General features: G+C 45.6%; 1 long non-coding RNA gene and 1 other non-coding gene across 2 annotated transcripts in view; both read right to left on the minus strand.

Annotated features, from left to right (window-relative positions):
• Positions 1-298: 298 nt before the first annotated feature.
• The window catches only part of LOC139055935 (uncharacterized), a 57,365-nt gene continuing 36,884 nt past the window's right edge, over positions 299-20,779 (minus strand). Inside the window, exon 2 of the long non-coding RNA XR_011512017.1 lies at positions 299-2,649. This is a non-coding gene — a long non-coding RNA (uncharacterized lncRNA). The remainder of the gene's footprint in view (positions 2,650-20,779) is intronic.
• LOC139056575 (U2 spliceosomal RNA) lies at positions 2,793-2,978 on the minus strand. Its single transcript, XR_011512456.1, has one exon. It is a non-coding gene; the product is annotated as a U2 spliceosomal RNA (small nuclear RNA).

Below are 20,779 nucleotides of genomic sequence, written 5' to 3' on the forward strand. Positions count from 1 at the left end.
CGAATACAGTTAAACTCCGTATCATTAAATGTCATTCGTCGCCAAGTTTATCAGCACTGACTGCTGTTCATACTTACCCTCAAATTTTTTTGATACTCCCATTCACGCTCGCATTCTCGCACCCTTCAACCCTCATTAGCACCACACTATGCTTGTGAAATAAGTGTGGGGCAATATGAGCCAGTATAATCGCGAATATTTTGAGCTATACACACAGCTGGTGTTTTCTTTTAGTGCATCAAAATGCAGTAGTATATCGTTAGCTACATGTTTCTGTGATTGGCTAAGCGCTACATGCTATCGCTATTATTGAGAACTAGTCATACTATGTTTCTCACACATGAGGCATAAGATGGACTCTAACATTCTGGCCAGCAAAACTGCCTTGTGCACTTCATATAATGAACACCATGTAGTCCTATACAAATTATTGCATTATCTGAAGGTTCAAGTAAGGTATAAGCTTGCTTTGAAATTTGACACTAAAAACATGCGTACTGCAGGTTATCCCCACGCAGCAACAAAATGAACAGTGACGTTTCTCTTCCATATTGTGCTCGATCATTCCTACATGCCACTCCCAACCAATCTATTTTTGAAGCCCAGAAATATGTCCAAATATCAGCTCACAAACACGTTTCGTGTTTCTCGGTCCAGATCTATTTGTGTTGGGTCAGTGGCAGGGTAGCCAACAGATAAGGTTCTGAATAATTCTATTTATTGTTCGATAGATTTCCTGTTCTCTTTGTTGACCTATCAAAAATACATTTATACCCAAGTTTTCATTTGCAAATCTATGTACCACTATTACTCAGTCTTATGTGTATTGCGAGTGTTGTATTTTCTTGGATTCTTCATTATTCAACTTCAACAGACTCATTAGTAGACTCATTACTAGCATTATTGTATAAGAGTTTCTCTTACGTATATTTGTAAATGGGCTGCATACTAGCCATTGGCTACGAAATCATGAAGATGGTATGTATCTTGTGCTATGCAGTGGGTGTGTATAACAATGGACATCCCAAAAGAAGTATTCAGAAAAAAACTTTGCCATTGCTCCAACACAATTCCCAAAGCTTCTTTATATTTCATCTGTCAATACCAATAGGTCTGTGCTCTGCGTGTTGAAAGAATAATCATGTGCTGTGAAGAAAAATCACATGTGGGTTTTTGAACTTCAGGACAATATGTGCAGCCGGAAGGATGAAAGTAGGTGGCCAGTGTAGTCCGTCAGGACTCTTCTATGCTTCACGAGGTTATGCTTAATCAAGGTTATCTAGGTTATCTTGTACATGTATTATGGATAAATTCTGCAAGATCTGGAAATCGTAACACCTGGAAAGCAGACACATTCGTAGGCATTAACTAGGACTGCGAAGCCTGGTGCAGCCGCCAAGAGAGTACGAATGATATCTTTCATTTCATCACTTTATCTGAACGAAGTAGACTCCAGGCGAAAACAGTGTCTGGTTAATTTTTACCCGAAAAAAATAACGATGCAGTAAACAGTATCTTCATTTGTATGCATCACGAACCTGTTTCGTAAAACAAAGCTTATTCTTTGTACATTGCTCCCTCACCCTTTGAACATAAGCCTTTGTCTGCCATGGTTGCTTTTGATCTACCTTCGTGGACATGATCCTCTATACCTATATATAGGTTTATGCGCACAGATCCCAAGTTTCAGCACTTGGGCTGACATCAGGCCTGCACTCTCTCGAGTCGATTATGCCAGTTAGCGTGCCATGTTTTGCAGAAGAAACTTGGTATTTCAAATCCGAACAAAATTACGGCTTGAAGGTATGCTTTAATCGGACAGACCTCTAAACGGAAGAAGAAATTATATTCATTGGCTGCGTTGGTTTAGGCATTCGGAATGTACCACTAAGGCACAACGGCTAGACAATTTAAAAGTTTAGCAAGGTGTGTGTCATAGAAACAGCATGACGTTGCTTTTGTCATTGTTGCATCACTGTGAAAAGCAACAATCCTATGAAATTGAAATGAGGTTTTAATGCATGGCTTCTGTTATCACATGCGCAGTTTGAGCTCACTGGGGTACCGCAAAAATTTTTTCATATTTAAGGGTCAGATTGCGAGCTCTGGGAAAAACCAACTCATTAAGGTTGCAAGTGATTTCTACTTTTCCCATCTGCTTTCCTAAGTTTTGTTCGAAAATCTAAAAAAAAACACTAATTTATCCCTTACAAACATGTTTGTCGCGGACAGAGGGATTACATGAGAAAAAACCTTTCAGATAAAATTGTGCCTGGTCGATAATCTGTGAGCCTTAGTTGACCAGAACTTTCTCAGATTCGGGCTCTAAACCTTGAACCTTTTGCATATATCCTGGTTTGATCAGTGAGTTGCATCACTGTATCTGGCAGCTTAAATTTCCTTAATAACTTTTCCTTTTTTGACATTTCAACAAAAGAAGTTTTTTATGAGCACATGCTATTTTTGTATTTGAGTAACTAACTTTTTGCAATTTTTGTGTTTCGGAGGTTAATATTGAAAATAGCCTCTTTATTCGAGCCAGCTAGTCGATCTAGGTGAGCCAGGCCGAAACTGGCAGCACATATGCAAGAGAATGTTAGATACCTGCGCCAGCCACACGAGTTGATCAGCAGGGGCTTGACAGGGAAGCTGCGTATGTGGAAAATAAAAGAGGATTGAGAGGCTAAGTCGGCGTTTAAACCATGACAACTCGATAGAGTGCGAAGTAGACCCTGTCCTAGCTCATGGTTTACAGAAAAGCCGATTTCCAGCGGATCGATATCCGTAGAGCAAAAGCATGGGCCGATCTCGAAGGTTGTGCAATAACGGGCCAAACCGCCGAGAATATGAAGCAGTCTTGAAGCCTTCCTCAAACTTACAAAAATAAGTTTAATATCTTGGGCCAAATACAACCCTTATAAGCTATGAAGCTGATAAGAACAGATGCTACACTTTGACTCGCGTCGGCCTTGTCTAATTTCTCACCGCCCTCTCTTTGTCGGAGTTCAAAGTATGTGCCTATTTCCTTTCCTTTGACTCTCCCGTATTAAAGTTCTTTGTCTGTCTGTCTGTCTGTCTGACTCTCCCGTGGTGGCGCACCCGTCGAAACGTTACGCGTGTCTAATTTCCTCCGGCACCTCAGAGCGGCGATCCCGTCATCCACGCGAATGCATATATAAATATAACCAAATGTATGCTTAAATATAACCGGAGCAGGGAGTTCGCGGCGCACAAATTTGGCGCGGCCTGTGTTGTGTGTGACCGCTTATGGTTTTCAAGTGACCTCGCAGCCATTACTGCACTGCGGGTCGTCGACCAACGCACCATCGCCTCGGCTACGGTGAAGCAGTGCGTGTCCTCGGAGTGCGGTGAGATGCCCGTCTTCTTCGCGCTGAAATTTGTTTGTAAAAGGCGTTATGCCGCGTTGTGCAACAATACACGGGTTTGTATACCCCCTTGATGCCTTGAGGCTCAACATAGTGGAGGAGTTGAGCCTCAACCTCGTCTTCCCTTTATGTGCATGCGGAGTTTACGAACGGCAATGCAAACATCGCCATTAACGGGTCCACATACGGAGCTTTGTTAGTGATACTTTCACAGAGTGGAATGGCACTGATTTTTTACAAGGATTGCCAGCAGCTTTGAAGTCAAAAGAGAATGGCTGTCGCACAGTGCTTTTTTGCATGAATATAATGGGTTGTCAGTAATATAGCGTTGTAATGTAGTCGATCGTAAAGGCCGTCTACACAACAAGGACATTTACTGATGTGCTGTCGCTAAAAGAATATTTAGTTTCTACAGTGGTATCAAATGCACAATAATTTTTGCTGTAAAGGATTCTGTAACCGCATCTATGCAGTATTTTTCATCTGCAAATTGCGCTTTGCAGCACCAAAGAGCTATGCAATCTGCATTGCACTGTGAACTGGTTATACTTATTTACGCAGTAGAGACAAAGCACACGCACGGGTAAAGAAGCAGACGAGAGTTTTTGCATGTGTTTTTTGTGCTTTTACTCCACTGTGCAGATAATGCCGTACCAAGTAGCTCATCAGTCTTTCCTTTTGGTTATACTTACTCATTTATTGAAATATATGTGGCGAAAAATACTAAGGCATTTCTGTTTGTAGTGCGATTGTGGGGCCATTTATATTGTCTGAAAAGCACGAACATTTAACATAATCGGCAACAACACAATGCGCGGAAGCGCACCTGCTTGCAACTGCTGTTGTTGCAGGTGATGTTAAAATATCACTTTGCATAGACAAAACCAAGAAATCTCATTGTGTTCATTTTCCTGTTTCTCCGAAATATTTGCACTTTACACTCAATATCATGCAATAACTAGCCCGATCAGTTACACTATGGAGCCACCTATTGTGGATGTCGGCTGCAGTGTCTTTGATTCTAATGTTGCTGCTTTGTTTCAATAACATTCTTCAGCGGAGGCATGCTAGCACTTCGTTTGAACGGAACTCAAGGGACTCAACAAGCATCTGGCGACATTGCTTCGAGATTCCAAATATAGACTTTTGAACCAGGCGAGGAGGACAGGGCGCGCGGCGAGCCTTTCCTACTTTATGGCTTGTGCGATCCGGCGCGGCTATACTTGAAATTATGGCAGTAGCGTGCTGCCGAACGATTTCGAGATGTTTTAGATGTTTGCGTAAAACGGTTTTAATTTGACTAAGAGAAACGGTGTCACCGTATTGCCAGCATGAAATGGTAAATCTGCTCACTGTCTGATCGCTTGGCGCAGGAACTAAAACATAAGAGCGCATGCTCCTCTGCGACCAACCTAAGGCAACCACTAAATATATAAGTGGCAGGCGCTATCAAATATTTGTGATGAACCCGCATCGTTCTCACGTATTTCAAGTCTAATAGGCTTGAAATCAGTATATGTCTACGCTAGCTTCCTGCATGAAGCCGATGCAGCTGCTCAACACATCCATCACTGCGGATGGTAAACCAGCCTGATAAATATATAAGCTATGTGCTTCGGCATTGCCTTTTTGCCCTGTAAAGCCATAATATCCGAGAGCGGTCGCATAAAAAGAATGCGATGGCTATTTTTGACGACAAAATTTCCGTAATACGTGTGAGTGCGTCGTAGAGAACGGAAAGAACACAACGGAAAAAAAAATTGCTTGTGTTCCTGGTTCTCGCAAAAGCAAAAAAAAGGGGCAAACGCCGCAATACGACTTCGCGTAGTCACGCCGCCAAACGTTTATAGATTTATGAACGTTAATGCAGCATGCTTGGATCAAGCGCTATATGGAACAAATATCTTTAATCCAGCACCTACCACTGCTTAGGATGCTCGCACAGTTCGTAAACGGCCGCTTTGCTGGACAAATATAGTTCCCACTGTAAAGTGTGCTGTTATTACTAACCAAAACTATTTTATTCATGGGTGGGAACCTCATCCACCGAACTGAACGCTTCTCAAATTATAACAGCACAACTCATATCGTAGCAGAACGGTACCCCCAGCTGTTGCGATCGTCGCGTATGTTTCATTACTCCTAAACCGCAGCTTAGTACTAGAGGGTAATACTGCAATATGGTCACATTAGTGAATGGAACTTTCAGAAATACAACATTGAAATCGATTGCTCAAACATGCGCGCACACATGGCGCTGCATGCTTCGTCCGCCTCAATGCCAGCAGAAAGTCCGGCCATACCGACTTAAACCACTTCAGTATGTCTTAAAACAGTTTTCCACGTAGCAGAAGCCATGTCACGCTACATAGACCGCGTTAGTTCGAGAACAAGCACCATGAAGCAGCGCGGAGCGTACACCTGCCATGCAAAACGGCGCGCTTGCCTAGACCAGCATGCCGACTGCTCGTGGGTGGCACCACTGCGTAACAATATGGTGGCGCCCACGAAAAAAATGGTACAGTCCCCATGAGTAAAATGCGATAAAAGGCGTCTTGTATGCCTTAGAGCAGGCGTATCGCCTGTTTGAAAGTGCGAGCCTCATAATGTTGGCAAATGTTACTGTGTACAACTTTATCAAAAATGTTTATGAACAAAGGAAGTAGTTCAACACTAATGAGAATAGCTGTAGAATGCAGCTATGGAACAATAGTGTCGCTTTGCATAGCTGAACGATAACGTTTTCATTCAGTGCGGCCGTACGAGAACGATATCCAATAGCCAGGCAGGAACTGTCTCGTCAAGCATGGCTATGCGAGAAGTGTGTTTATTACAGCAGGGGAGCCTGTGTGCGCCCTTACTGGGGCATTCGTATAGCTGATTGGTCTAAGGCTACGCTGGCATGTTTGGGAGCTTTCGGTGATTCAGTCTCAAGCCAGGGAGAAGAGACTCGGGGATTGATGCATCTTTGAGATGTCCCCACATGAAATTTTGCATCTGAATGTCTTCTCCAATGACACAGACAGACAATGGCTATATAGTCGCTTACGAAAATGTGTAGGTCTGCGTTTTGCTAATGTACTGAATTCAATAAAAAAACTAGGTATGCGACGGCGAAAGGAAACCCGAGAAATCATAGGAAAAAGATGTGATGAAAATATGGTGCCTTATGCTGATATCAGTGAAAATTTTCTATGCCAGTTTACGGGACAAACGTTTCTTTATGCTTAATACAGCTTTGAAAACAAATAAGAGCGCCTAGTTTGGCTCAAGTGGAGAAAACTTTCAACGCCATCCCTGCAAAGGTTGCTCAATTGCAGCCAAGCTTTCTCCCAGATTTCGGAGCAGGTGGTAGCGTGGGCAGACAGAAACCCTGCTTTCCTGCAAGTACTGGCAATAAAGTGATCTATGCCATCATGAAGAAAGTTCCGCAGCTCACATGTTCCGATCAGCGAAGTACATATACTTCCAGGGTTACTGCAAAGTACTTGACAGCGTGCTGTTTTTCTTGGGTAACACATGTCCATCCTGCATGGGGCAGGATATGGGGACCGATCGAACAGTTTGCTATTGACTGTCTGAAGTATGGGGTTTATGAATTAGATAGTTATCGGTTAGATAAACAACTTTGGAAGAAGACTAAAAATATTAAGTAGATGTATACAATTATACTAGAATAAAAACATTTTAGCATTTGTTTTGCACACATACACATATACACAGGTAACAGGAAAGGGAAAGCGAGGAGCAGGCTGGCAACTGCCACCGGAAGGGGCACAACGCCCGCCTACTCTTCTGAAGGGAGGCGACAGCAACACAGAAATGGAAGATAGGAAGGAGGGGAGGAAAAAGGAAAAACGAAAGGAGAGCAACAGGACAAATCTAAAGACCAAAGTAGAACACTGCAACAGGACAAATCTAAAGACTAAAGTACAACTCTGCAGCCGGAATTAAAGTGACGCCGCGTACCTGAATAACTGAAGCAGGCAAGGTGACCTATTTGTAATCGCCTCGTTCCGAAGGGCATGCCAATAAATCATCATCATGATCCAGTATCAATAATGTAGAATATGAATAATATAGGGCCCGGTAAACTGTCCTGTGGTGCCGCGGATTTCAGTGGAAAGCAAGCCGAATGTTACAAGCCCACACCCACGAACAGTTTGCAATATACCAAGTATTCTACAATCCAAAAAACAAATTATGCTGCAATGCCACAATCTGTAAGCTTTAGTAGCTTATTGTGAGGTATTCTAATAAAGACTACTGAATATAGAAAAACTAAATTCCTTTGCCATTATAAATGACAGATGCCAAAAGCGAGTGTCCGTAATTAAAACTGTTGAGTACCATTTCTGGGAACGAAGTCAGGGGTTATTAGAATTGTGTTCTTTTCAAGTAACTCATTGACACATTTTCCACTGATGTGCTCAATGAACTTACAGCAGATTGATGGTAATACTCGTAATGTTGGACGGCAATTTGCTGAAAGCAGACGATTGCCCCCGTTTATGGTACACAGGCCGCCATCACCTTACAGTGACGGTCTTGCAATCGTTCCGTAATAAGCCGGAAATACAACTAAGTATGTTGTCAGAGACTCGGCATATCGCTGAATGGGTACGGCTGATATATTGTAGGCTCATTGTTGACATTCTTGTATGTGTTTTTTTCGCATGCGCTGCCGTCCTGCCCGAACAGAGCCTGCACCTAGCACGGCTTAGTCTTCATTCCGAAGCCCACCCCCTGTAATCCGCAACGGCGGTAGTTGAATTCGCAAGGTTACTACACCGCAAACAGAGCCGATGCAGAAGCGTTCGGATGAGATAACTGTACTAAGGACTGTCTAGACTGAGAAGAGATTTAGCCTTCATTTCGCCCACGCGGACTTTGGCCTAGCCATTGGAGTATCTGAACGAAGACTTCGTACAAATCATTCGCGTTCAGTGGCAGCTGCAACCTCTGAACAAGCACGGGCGACGATGGCAGGAAGATTTCCTCAGTTTGTCCTGGACCTGGGTTATCTGCAGTAACAATCAAACCTGGATTGATGCCAGAGATACGGGATTTCCTAAAAAAATTAAAAAGTGGGATATGATAGGCTGGGCATTTGTTCTCAGCTTTGCCAAATTTGCTTAGGACACCTGCAATATGGCTACCACAAAGAACGAGCAAGAGCGACTAGCCGTGGGATTTGAAATTGGCAAGCGCCAAGCAAACGCCACTTCCTGTTTATCATGTTCACCCCTTCGTGCTTGCTTAGTGAATTTTCCCCGCACCGCATGGATACAGTTTAATTTGCAAAATTTTTACAAGCTTTCTACTTATATTGCACAAATTGATGCTATTTAGCGAGAAATTTATTGTTTAGCCTCGCTTCTGGAGAGGCCGCCTAGTTCACCATGGCAAGGTGTCTGCATCGCCATCGCTTTCATCAATCTTACTCATTCGCGATTTCCGTCAAACGTGAGAATTGTCACGTTGTGTGCGGTGCATTTGAATATACGTGTCGTGACAGGCAGAAAGGGTGAATTCGTATACAGTAAAAAAAAGTTCGCGTTGTGGAATGGCATCAGTAATCCGGGTAAAACTTGCACGCAACTGCACGCCATTTCGGGATGTTCCTGAAGAACATTCGCCAATGGGATAAACACTACGAGATCCAGCTACAGTGTGGAACTTTGGAACTGGAAAGAACCAGCGTTGGCTAAGCAATAGCGCGCAGTGTCTAATGAGGAGATCGACGATGCTCTTCTTGAGCTTTGTTAGCGTGAAAGGAATGCAGGCTGTGCCGTCAGCTTTTGGCTGAAGATGGTTGGTTGGTTGGTTTGGGTTTAATGGCACAAATGCGACAAAGGCCACGCTGCTTCTCGCCGCTCCGATCGTAACCGTGCTTTACGCAGCGGCGCTGCATACATCTATGGTCCAAGGGATTTTTCGTGTCGTAACAAAAAACGTGGCCCGATACCGAAAATAGTTAAATGCAGGAAAGAACCCGCGGCTGAGGTGAAGCAGGCGTTAAGCACTCCCCATACGTGAGCCGATCCCGAAGAAAGTCCAATACCTGCCCGACCTGCTGCGGAGGTCAACCAGGCATGAAGCACTCCCCATACGTGGGCCGATCCCAAAGAGAGCGAAATGCCGGGCCGACCAGCGGCGTACGTGCAGCTCGCCATTAAGGGACCCACATACACAGCTCCGCCGGTCAACGTTCTTCAGAGCGGAAGGGCACTGAGATTTTGTTTTTGGCAAACACTGGTGCAACACGAGGCTCCTCAAAAGAGCCCACATGGAATTGACTGCTGCAACGCACGGAAGTGACGTCACTACAAGAAAATTCCACATCCATACGCATTACCGCTTTATGTGGGCGCGTGGTTTGGTTACTTGTTCATCGCGCGTGACATTCAGTACGCATCCCTTAAAGGGCCCCTGAAACGGTTCGGACAAATTTTGTAGGTGCGTAGGGTACAGCTTAAGTAGAACATTCGCACCACAATTTAAGTGAAGCGTTACGTTTTAATGGAGCTGCAAGCGATTAGAAGTTACCCTCCTCCCTAACTATGCTTTTCCTCCTCAACTCGCTCGCCGAGCGAGCGGCGCTAAGCTCCGCCTTCACTGGTTCAGCGTCACGATGCGACGTCACATTGCTCACTTCCGGTTGTTTAGGAGCACGCCCCCTCCCGCGCGAGACCTCTCCGCTAGCCGCTTGGCCGTCGACCGAGAGCTATCGAAGCAGCGTGCGTTGCGAGCATTCTGTCGTAGCACCGAACGTGTCCGGTACTCCACTAAAAACAGGCAAGCTGGTCATTTCGGCAAATGACTGGAGGCATAAACTCAAGCTGATGAAGGAACTTTAGCGTAGACGTACGTGAGCAGCCTGATCGGTCTGCACGGTCCAGACACTTGCTGGCGCAGCGCTTAACCAGTCAAACAAAGCGCTAATATTGCTCTAACCAAGTGTAAAGCATTTTAAACATTTTTAAATCAACGTGTTGATTACACTCCTGCGAAAAATACACACCAGCAGCAAAGAATACACTTCGTTGCTGCTACTGTGTATGGTTGAGTTCTGTGCCACCAGGTGGCTGCACCGTGCAGACCGTTCACATTTGCCCTTCTGCTCATCCCGTGGCTCATCCCGGCACAGTCAAGCAGCCAGACCCTGTCCCCTGGCGCTTGCGTTTGCCCTAATACTGGACTCGCGGTTTGCAGGTCGCTAGGTTTGCAGTCCACAAGGCAACAAAGTCGAATCATAGTGCCCGCGAAAAGACTGAGACCGACTCTGACCGCGGAGCTCTCGTCGAAATGGAGTACGTTGTAACACAAGCAGACGACACTTGCTGTGTGCCGGAAGTGCTGAAGTGTACTAAAAAACTATTCTTGTGTATTCTCTTTAAGTTATATTCTTTTTACAAAAACAAAGTAACTAACATTCCAACTATTACCAGCATCATTTGTTCACCATAAAGTTGGAAAAATTATGGACCACGCGCCCTGGTCAGCCAACCAGATAGCTCGCCCATGTGACGTAATATGGGTTATTTGCATCATATGGGTAGGGGCGGCTTAAAACTCCGCCGAGCAGTGCGCTGCGATCGCCAGCGATGGGTATTTTTAAAACCTTATAATAAATTACACGCTTTACGCAGAGCACTTAGATGCATCAATTAATGATCAGAAGAACCTACTCTAACGACTCAGTACGTTTGTAGAAAATCGCCAAAATCGTTTCAGGGTCCCTTTAAGCCAAGCTTGCGGGTCATGCTTTTCTGCAGCCGCCAGTTCTGGACCAAGGCCTTGTTCTGCTGCATCTTCGAAAGCCTTTAACATGATCTTTTTATGTGCGTGAAAGCTACCTTGCCGGGTTATTTTATATTTGCTAATGTTATTTATATCCATTCTAATAAGTATTTTGACTGTCTTTGTCGTGTATTCACTGATCTTGCTGTCCTTGCTCGCAACCACTTGCTTTGTTCAACACTAGCGCGGATTTCTCGCATGCAACATATACAGTGCTTGCTCGAAAGTAGCCTTCTTTCGTTTGTGAAAAAGCGCCGAATTTCTGACAGTCTTTGTCTAGGTGTCATTTGGATTTTACTGCTTGCAACATGACGCGTGTCTTGGTTACCAGCAACTCTCTCTTGATATACGCGGACCAGAATTTCGCATAGTGTCGTAGTTTGTCAGTCAATGTTGCCCCGCATAGAGGATTAAGGATTGGGCACTTGCTGTCAATGATTGCTGACAAGCTAGCTGGTCTTGATGTCATTGTGCACGTTGGCACTAAAGGCGCGTTCACAGTGGCGGGAAAACGCGCAATGCAGAACGTTTTCCGCGCGCCGCTTCCCATACAAACCGGTTTTTTCTCCCGCAGACAGGCTGCTGTGCCGTCCCGCAGAGCGATGTGTTCGGTAGCTATTTTTCCCGCGCCGCTGACGAGAACAGCGAATGGGGGCCGACCGTGAACCGTGGCGTCGGTCCCAGTTCAGTGACCCCGTCAGCGGAGGCGGAGGCTGCGCGCGAGCTGCGGGACACTCGGCGGTTGCTTTGCCAGCATGAACATGCGACTTGAGGCGACGGTGCAGAAGCAGTGAATAAGCAAGTATGAGTAAGTTTACCGTAGCCAACAGCTCATCGTTCGAACCAGCCGTCCTCGCGACAAAAAGGCCGACGGGAGGAGAGCTAGCAGACGATCGAGACAACGACGCGGAAAAAGAGCGCGCTTTCCAGTCTTCTCTGGTGTCACGTGACTATCCCCTTCTCTCTCTGCTCGTTAGGGTCCTCCCTCAACGCCTCCTCTCTCTACATTCCAAGACAACCGCAGTGAGAAAAATTGGAGGACGCTTAAGCTTCGCCTTCAAGAGTGGAACGCGACAGCGTTCCCGTCGACCCGCCAAGGGGTGTAAGACGCGCTACGGCGCAGCTATCACTTACGAGGCGCCCCGCATCGGACACGGTGAGCGTCGAGCAACGCAGTGTTCGGCGCGGCAACGAAATGTGCGCCTCAGCAAACGGAACGAACCAAAGAACTCGGTGTGTCGGAGGAGGAAACGATCTACGCCAGCCGAACGTCGTGATCGGCGCAGGCAGAGAGATAGATAGATAGTAATCTAAAGAAAGGAACGGCGCTTGAGTCTGCAACCCGTGTGGGAGAACGGCGAAGCGTCGTCAGGGGAGAGGGAGTGGGGGCATGCGACGCGCCTGGCACCGGTCCGCGCACGGCCGTGGCGCGCCACCTGTCTGGGCAGCGCCGCACTTTGAGAGGAGGGAGTCTTCTGTGTTTGCCGCAAGATGGCTCTGCGTGTGCGGTAAGCACAGAAGAAATGTTGCGGAAACGTACTGCGCTACCCATGTAAATGCGACTTCTGTAAGTTACATGCTCATAATTACCGATATACACCGCAGTATAACTTTCTACGGCACGTTTCTCAGGCAACACCGCATTCACTAGAAGCGCTTTTGTACTTCTTTCAAGCATCGAACTCGTGGCTGAGTGGTAGCGTCTCCGTCTCACACTCTGGAGACCCTGGTTCGATTCCCACCCAGCCCGTCTTCGAAGTTACTTTTTATTTATGAAGTGCCTGCCGTGATTTATCGCTCACGGTCAACGCCGCGGACACCGACGCCGACGACACCGGCTTTTCTGCGACACGAGCTCCTTAACGCTATCGCGTTAAAACGCGCAGTGTGAGCGTCATTCCGAGGAGCTGCGACGCAGCGTTGACGTTGACGCTGTGCCGCTGCGGGAAGTCTCCCGCTAGTGTGAGCGCGCCTTAACGCCTTTGTCAGTATCAGCTTATGCATGGACAAGTATCGCCAGCTCGCTCACGTATTGATTGAAACAAATCACATAGTGCATGCAGCTTTTTCTGCCATTCTTCCGCGGGGACACATCAGTACAGCTCATGGGAAGATCAGTCCTCTTGGTTGCGTGACCTGAATGATAACTACATAATGGTTAATACTGCCCTGTTGCAGTACTGCCACGAGTGGGGTTTGACATTCTTTGGGGGTCTCGTTGACATCTGTTCCAGTTGTTTCAGCAGAGATAATGCCCTCCCGAGCCACTTAGGTAAATAAGTGCTGGCAGACTTTCTGTACCAGAAGGCCTGCACCCTGTCCGTCCGCCTGTGAGAAGCCGCATCCAGCAGTGCCGAAAGGAGACCCAGGCACTTCGTGGACAGGTTAAACTCGGCAGGACGTTATCCCTGCCATCTCCGAGGCTGATTTTCCTCCACTTGATTTGCATATTTTAATTTATCTGAAGTAGTAACCGCACCTTCCCCAACACCAGCTCCTGTCTGGAAAGCCAGCACTGATCCCTTGCAGAGGCACGGCAGCAAACGACCTAACAGAACCCTTAAAGGTGCTGGCTTTCCAGTTGTTGGCGGATAGGCGCTTCTAGATATGTACACATTGTTTTGTTTTTAAATATATGGTCTGAAAAGTCTTACAAAATGTTTTGTATTTATCTCACTTTCAACACCTGTGTATTCGGTTGTCTCAGCGCTTATTATGAAAGGCCAGAATTTCTGCAAGTTAGCAAAGGATGTAGTGCAACAGCTTTTTAAAAAATTTTTGGCTTCGAATTCCACGCCGCCGCGAACGCAAAATGGCCGTGTGCTGCCGCCGATGAATACCCGGCAACGCGCCGACGACGCCACCGACTAGCAACGAGCACCATGGCGCACATATCTAGGAGCACATTTCCTTCCCTTTTTCAAACATGACTTAGTGCCGTCGCCTGGTGGGAGAATGTGAACTACGTGCAAAATGGCGACCGTGATACCCCTAAGCGGGACACAGGGTACGACGCGTCAACTGATCCGACGCACGGCAATCCGGTGTTTGGATGCTCTGGCTCTGGCACGTCGAATGGAGAAACACGGTGCGGGATGTCATCGCGGCGCCATTCAGTTGTAGCTCCGCCCAAAACAGTGTTGCCTGACCGACCATACAATTACAAAAGAATGTCGATACATTTTCTTTGCATAAATATATATAGCGAAATGTGGCAAAGAAATAAAGTAAGTTGTGATCGGCATGTTTTTATGCAAATAAATATATTATATGAAGTGCTACATTATTGGCTGTACGGCGAACTAGCATCGAGATATTGGTAACAATTGCAGCAACTCAGGAAATGCAGGGACTCCAAGAAAGCGTTTGTTCTGTCGTGCTTCTTGTTGCTTCGAACTTTCTACAAGTGAGGCGCGAGCGAACAGAAATGATCCTTACTGAGCGCCGGAAAAGATTGTTAGTGAAAAAAACGTTCTTCAAAAAAGCCTGGAAGAAGAACGCCGGCGCAGGTGGTGGGTCCGACTCTCGTGGAGAACGCGCGATGCCGAGAGCGAGTTTCTCACCACGGTACTTATCGCGTGTTTTGTTATCGCGAGCGCAATGCTACTATTTAGACGTGCCAGTACCTTTCGACAGCTTAAAAGCCAATTGGAGTGATTTCGCGCGCGATGATATCACCGCCGCTCGATGTGATGTTTTGGGCGACTAGCTGATGAAAAGCCGGCCGGAATCTGGCAGTGTTTCCTGTGTTCTGCGCTTCTGAAATATGAAACTCGAGACTTAAAAGGCGAAGAAAATAATTTCCCGTAGGGTATTGAATGCACGTTTGAAAATGTTCGAAGAACAGTAGGTGCTATTTTATGGTGAAGTTCATGTCGAGTGGAAGTCGATATGCGTGAAAACTGAGTTCGCCCTTTACTAAGAAAATGCAGCGAAATGCACCGCGCTGCCTCTTCGTCGCACGCATGTGGTTTCAGTGGCAAGCGACTAGGGGACGCTTCGCTAGGCATTTTTCTTGAATGGGGATTGTACCCACATATATCGCCGACTGAAATGCAAGTTCACATTATTCGTCTAGTGAATTCTGCGATCTTTGTTGATGTGCTTGAAAAAAAAAACAGATGTCTACCTCCTATTGCAGATGGAAAAAATGCGTGATGGCGACATCGAGTACTTCAAAAAGTACTGCCACATGATCCCACAGCACTTCGATTTCCTTCTAAGCCTGTTGGAAGGGACCTGCAAAAATATTACATTAGAGAGCCAATTCTTTCAGTGGGACGACTAGCCATGACGCTCAGGTAACACCTAATGCAGGCAGTTGTAATGCGGCCCTGTGGGCCAACACCGGCCATCTGCCGTAGCGTACCATGGAAAATAATCAGTGGCTGCATTTTCAGCCTTTTGCCTTCCTTCTAATGGCCCGTGAAGCAATTATGAAATGCATATATTCCACAATACGAATGCAGGTTTTGTCTTTTGGAGACCTGATGCAAGATATTGCACTATCCTTCCGAGTGGGCATATCCACTGCACGCCTGGCTGTCGGAGTCACATGCAAGGCACTGTGGCACGGCTTCAGCCAATACACATGCCCGTAAGTACATTCATGTGCAAATTCTGGATGAAACAAGTCATGCTAAACACATAATTTTCAATCACATTGGACCATTGCTATGTTGTGTACATATTAATGCGCTAGATTTGGGATCACATTATAACGCTCGATTTACAATTTACATTATGCACCGAATTCCACAGACGAGTGTGGTGTGGCTGAGCGGCAAAATGCTCTGAAGTGCATTCCTGGGCCGCAATGAGGCGTGCCAGTAACAGCTTGTTTACAGAGTTATTGTTTGTATTGATTGGCAGCACTCAGTGAAGGCATGCTAGCTCATGGAAATCTGAATGATCATGAACATCTGAATACAGCTTAAAAATGGTGTGCGAGCGCTTTGTCATTGCAGTTTGTCTAAATTTGTGTCCGTGATGTATCATTTGTTCTTATGGCTCTTTTGTTTCTGTTTTTTTATTCAGGTAAGTCAAACTTCATGGCATTTTCAAAGAAAGGAAATAACGGAGAAATTCGGATTTATTGCTGTCTCGCAGCTTAATGTTCAAGATTGTCCTTGTAGGTTTCAAAAAAAATTACGCAGGCGATAGTCTTCTTTTGGCTGCAAATATGCAATGTCACTTAAAAGAACACTCTTACGGCTCAAGCGGTGAACTTATGTACCAATTTTCATTGGCATACGTTTAAATTCTACATAGAAACCACATAAGCAAGACCACCTTTCTGGGTATCCTTTTACTTTGTTCTCAGCCTTTGTTTAACTATGGAAGAAAAAGCACGAAGGCTGTGATGGCTTTCTTTTTTTTAAAAGCCCTTGTTGAAATATTACCTTTCGCATTTGTAGCATTTCTGTGTCCATCCTAGACTTGTCACGTTTTTCAACCTTGCCTCTTGTTCTGTTTAGCTGCGTCACGCTTTGCACTCTTGCAACAAAATGGATGGAATGCCAATTATCTGCCATCATTCTCTAAACATACTGTAGTTAAGAATATCTGCGGCTAAAAATCACAGCTGCCATTCACAGTATAGAGTAACGTCAGCAGTGCATTTGCTTTCTAGCGTATTACTGCTGTTTATACAAGTGTGCGATGTGTGTAAATGCAATGTGATACGCCACAGCATTTATTGAAAAGCGGTTGTCAAAAGGCCCACAAGCTTTTATTCACTCAAAGTCCAAAATAAATATTAACCGAGATATGCACATACATACACATACATACACATATACATACATACATATACACATATACATACATATACACATATACATACATATACACATATACATAAATTGTTTATTGGTTAGTGTAGTGTTTATTGGTTTCGTAATACTTGCATTTATACTTCCCATTAACAAAATTGCGACTCTGGGGGCAAAAGTGGTTTAAACCAATTTTCATAGAACTAGTTCGGGGTACAAACATTGGAAATCTGTTTTTTCCAAGAACCAAGAATTCTGGGAAAAAGGAAAGACCCTATTTATACTACCATTGACATATTTAATTACTGTAGGAAAAGTAGTCAAGAGTTAGACGCAAGCTCAGGTAAACAGATGAATTGGCGGCCACTGACCAAGTCCAGGTGAAAATAACACAGACTACCCCTTAGCCGCGCATCTTAAGGATACGATCTTATAATAGCACACATGCCATCCAACAAGTTGAGAAATCAGCTTGTTAATGTAAAGGATCGGCTTGAAAGGAAAAATTACCCCGGTGCCATCTCCAAGGTACCATGCGCAGACTGCAGCTGCAGTTACATCGGTGAAACCGGCAAATTCACGAGAAGATTAAAGAAGCACCAAAGGGACGTTCCCAACATGAAAAAAGCCTCGAACGTCCTTGCCGAACACGCCAATAACCGCAGTCACCGAATCGATTGGGGAAACGCTGCTATAACACCGTAGGAAAAGAATCTGATGACGGGACTTTTGTTAGAATCGTTATTTATTCAAAATACGGACAACAGTATCAACAGGACTGATGGAAGTCTACCTGCCAACTACACCCGTTCTCTGCGTCACATCTTGACATAAAAACGTCTGGCGGCTGTTGCCCTCTTTTATTGTGATCAAGGAACCCGTGCCGGTCCCGAAACCTATATGCTATTTTCACCTTGACTTCGTCAGTGACCGCAATTTCTTCATTTAATGATTTGTAGGTGCGGATTAAAAGGCAAGATTGGCAAGATTTTTGCTTGAAAGCTTGCCATTTTGCTCACAAACCTCAAACTGTAGCACACCACTTCAATTACTGAATCTAGTCCAATTAAGCAGTGTCGTATTGTGATGGTTCTGTAGATATGTTACCACACTCACTTTCTAAAACATTTCATTCATTAATTCTACCAATACTTGTACCGTCCTTTACCACTGAACTTCATTTCCTTTACTGTACATGAACATTTCATGGTCCCTGAGCAGTTGTAAAGTACATTGAATTGGTTTTCAGCCTGCTTCGTAAATGCAGCCGTTCTGCTTCAGCGCATAGTAAATGAGTGCAGGAAAGGAAAACACACATTATGGATGCTAACAAACAATAGGGGATCCTCAAGTGTTAGTTGGCGTCATCTGCTGTGTGCAGTCCAAAAGAAAGTGCATAGTTAGACATGCAGAGACGTTGGACACCTTTGCACACATTGTCGATCCACAGTGGTAGGTCGGTGCCTGTATCATTTTGTGGTAAAAGGAACGCTTGCCCTGCGGATTAGCATAAGTCAAATATAAAACGGCTGTGCTCTCGCACGGAGCTAAACACATATTGCTGCTCAAGAGAGTGCTGGTGCACGCAGTACAATGTAACGAAAACCTTCTCATTGTGTGTGCATTCTTGTGTCATTTCTGCTAGGATACATCTGTACCAGCTTGCCAAAGTGTAAGCTATGCACCAGTCAGCTGTGCACCACGAAAACTGATATGACAAAACTATTTTTGTTTCCTTGAATTCAATTCAGAAGTCAGACGCTGCTGCATGGCTGCACACTCCTGAGCAATTCTCTCACATATGACAGTTCCCAAACTGCACTGGGGTGGTTGACGGCGAATACATCCACATCAAGTGGCCGAAGAACGCTAACACTGTGCAATTTAATTATAAGGTAGATCAAGAATTTTAGGATAAACTTTGGAAGCCTGATGCTATTGGTGTTTCGGTGTTTTGCACAAGCGTAATGTGCGTATGTAACACTAGCAGTGTGCAGAATATTACAAGATAGTTTTTTGCAGGAAGTGACATTAAAGATTTTGTATTAACATTCACACTACTAGCTCAGTAATACAGGTGGAGGGTTGGGCCTGTTTGGATAGGCACATGTATGCAGGGGCATAGATACCAAATAGATATGCTATAGGCGATATATATACTCTACATGCCACGTAGGGGGAGTATTGGCGTCCCCAGTTGCTGCCAAATTTCCAATTGTGATTTGATGCGTTTCTTTCAGAGACGCTTCCGATCTCAGGTTTCCTGCATTAATTACAAACTGTCCCAGTCTCTCTCGGATGCCCATTGGTGCATTGTTTGCCGATCATTCACTTAGGTGCAACAACTTATGCCGCTGTGTTGAATCACGCAAATCCATGAGGTGCTTGCGATGTTGTAATACTTCCACATGTCGACCTTGTGACAATTAAGGACAACCTTACGAGCGCAACAACTTTGTTAGCCATGAGTAACTCTTATCATTGTAGGGCTGTAATTATCTCACGAGTGGTCAGGTGCAGTAGCCATTCATCGAAGTCTTCGGAGACTGTGGTATACTCATAGTTGCAATGTCAAGCAGACCCATTTCTTCTGTTTATTTGGAATAATGTTTCTCATGCGTTAAACTGATAACACTGCGTGGATTAGGTTAGCACTGTAACCGAATGTTACGTCTTTGCATTCAACACGCATTGTAGCGGCATTGTAGTTCAGGCATTGTAGTTCAGTGGGCACGCAAACTCCTGTTCAGATGAGTGCCCACGATCTTGTGTGTCTGCTGACGGTGTAGTTCACTTGCCATTATCATGCTTGTAATAGTGTACTACCATATCTTCCCGTATAGCTTTTAAGAGTATGTCGCATGGCATTGAAGTGTATGATGAAGCAGCCTCCCCAAGGTGTGCAAGTACTTTTCGGTTGATTTGAGTGTCGTCGAATAACGTCTGCAAGGCTGTAACAGTCAAACACGTCGCCGATGAGAGTGATTGGTTTTTTAAAAGCTTCTGCTTAATCAACTTGTGGTTTCGTTAGCGCTGCTTCAATGGGACGCCAAATCGTACCGTGTGTCTCCTGCTTTACCTTAAAGCAGGAGACACACGGCCCGATTCGGCGTGCGGCGCGCCGGAACGAGGTCATATGCGGCTGTTTTCGTCTCGCCGGAAAGCTGGATCAGAGGTCAGGCATGCGAATGCCCGGCCAGTTTTTCGCCGTCCGACGGCCAGATCATCGGAAGGCGAGAGCCAATAACAGCGTGGATGGCATAAGCGTCACGGTGACGCAGCCACCTGGGGTTAGGAAGACGTTTATAGTAGGATTGTGAGGTTGGTCGGGACAGAGAACCACACGAACGAGGATGAACACATCAGTATCAAATAGGCTTCTGACCTCTGGTTCCATGTGAACCAGCGATATCAAAAACAGATTTAAAAAGATTTAAGAAGAAGCATGCGGGGTAGTGCGACAAATTACGAGAGATGTAAGACAATCTTGCACGTTGTTAGGGTTGGCGTCGGACACCACGGGCGACAGGTCGTTCCCCCTACCTTCTACCACGTCGGACACCTCGGGCGACAGTTCGTTGCCCCTACCTTCTACCAAGCCGGACACCACGGGCGACAGGTAGTTCCCCCTACCTTCTACCAGGCCGGACACCACGGGCGACAGGTAGTTCCCCCTACCTTCTACCAGGCCGGACACCACGGGCGACAGGTAGTTCCCCCTACCTTCTACCAAGCCGGACACCACGGGCGACAGGTAGTTCCCCCTACCTTCTACCAGGCCGGACACCACGGGCGACAGGTAGTTCCCCCTACCTT

This window comes from Dermacentor albipictus, chromosome 2 (assembly GCF_038994185.2).
Source record: "Dermacentor albipictus isolate Rhodes 1998 colony chromosome 2, USDA_Dalb.pri_finalv2, whole genome shotgun sequence".
In the NCBI taxonomy this organism is placed as follows: Eukaryota; Metazoa; Arthropoda; class Arachnida; order Ixodida; family Ixodidae; genus Dermacentor; species Dermacentor albipictus.